Source organism: Protobothrops mucrosquamatus, unplaced genomic scaffold (assembly GCF_001527695.2).
Source record: "Protobothrops mucrosquamatus isolate PMUCROS unplaced genomic scaffold, P.Mucros_1.0 scaffold_135, whole genome shotgun sequence".
NCBI classification, from domain to species: domain Eukaryota; kingdom Metazoa; phylum Chordata; class Lepidosauria; order Squamata; family Viperidae; genus Protobothrops; species Protobothrops mucrosquamatus.
This window is the reverse complement of record NW_015386211.1, coordinates 1119002-1120808: the sequence shown is the minus strand read 5'-3', so window position 1 is coordinate 1120808 and position 1807 is coordinate 1119002.

Here is a 1807-nt window from a genome sequence, read left to right as displayed (position 1 = left end):
GGCATCCCGGTCCAGAAAAGGCCGCAACTGGTGCACCAGGCGTACCCGGTAAAACGCCCCCCTGGCCACAGCCGTCAACTGGTCGTCCAGTGTCAGCCGTGGATCCAGGAGGACCCCCAGATTGCGTACCCTCTCCGAGGGGGCCAAAGATTCGCCCCCTATAGTCAGCGATGGAGTCAGCTGACCATACCTGGGAGCCAGCAACCACAGCCACTCCGTCTTGGAAGGGTTGAGCCTGAGTCTGTTTCTCCCCATCCAGACCCGTACGGCCTCCAGACATCGGGCCATCACGTCAAGGGCATCATTGGGGTGACCTGGGGTGGAAATGTACAGCTGAGTATCATCAGCGTACTGATGGAAATCCACCCCGAAGCCATGGATGATCTCCCCCAGCGGCTTCACATAAATATTGAACAGTAAGGGGGAGAGGACCGACCCTTGTGGCACCCCACAAGTTAGGGGCCTTGGGGCCGACCTCTGCCCTCCTGCCAATACAGACTGTGAGCGGTCGGTGAGGAAGGAGGAGAACCACCGCATAACCGTGCCTCCCACTCCCAACTCAGCCAGACGCCGCAGCATGATACCATGGTCCACCGTATCAAAAGCCGCTGAGAGGTCCAAAAGAACTAGGACAGAGGAACAACCCCTGTCCCGGGCCCTCCAGAGATCATTCACCAATGTGACCAATGCCGTTTCCGTGCTGTATCCTGGCCTGAAGCCCGACTGGAGCGGGTCTAGATAGACCATTTCCTCCAGGTGTCGGGGGAGCTGCCGCGCAACCACACTCTCCACAACCTTCGCCACAAAGCACTCCATAAAGGATATTGGTAAGCTTCACCATTGTTTATGGCATTGAGGATTTTGCTAAGGTGTCACTTCTGCCAAGTTAAATAAGTTTTATTTAATACATATATTTATTTAATAGTTATATTTTTTTTCTTGTATAATAAAACCCCTAATAGAAAATTATTGAAAAAGGAATCTAGTAAGGATATATCTCTGAAACAATGATCTACACAATATAGAATAATAGAGTTGGAAGGGACCTTGGAGGTCTTCTAGTCCAACCCTGCTCAAGCAGGAGACTCTATAGCATTTCAGACAAGTGGCTGGACAATCTCTTCTTAAAAGTCTTTAGTGATGGAGCAGCCACAACTTCTGAAGCTGTTTCACTGGTTAATTGTCCTCACTGTTAGGAAATTTCTCCTTAGTTCTAGGTTGCTTCTCTCCTTGATTAATTTCCATGCACTGTTTTTTGTCTTGCCTTCTGGTACTTTGGAAAACAAGTTGACCCCTTCTTCTTTCTGGTAGCCCCTCAAATACTGAAACACTGTCCTTCTTTTCTTTAGACTAGCAATACCCAATTCCTGTAACCATTCTTCATATGTTTTAGTCTCCAGGCTTTTAATTATCTTTGTTGCTGTTCTCTGCACTCTTTCCAAAGTCTTAACGTCTTTTTTGTAACGTGGTGACCAAAAGGGGATGCAGTATTCCAGGTGTGGCCTTACTAAGGTTTTATAAAGCGGTATAATACTTCATGTGATCTTGACTTTATCCCTCTGTTTATGCAACTAAGGATTGCATTAGCTTTCTTGGCTGTTGCCACACACTGCCCCTCTCACAGTTAGGTTTCACCAAATCTGTACTTGTACCTTTGGTTTTTCCTATCTAAGTGTAAAACCTTGCTTTTCTCCACATTAAATTTCATTTTGTTGGATAGGTCCCAGTCTTTGTCTGTCAAGATCTATTTGGATCCTGAGCCTATCTTCTGTGATGTTAGCTATTACTGCCAACTTAATATCATCTG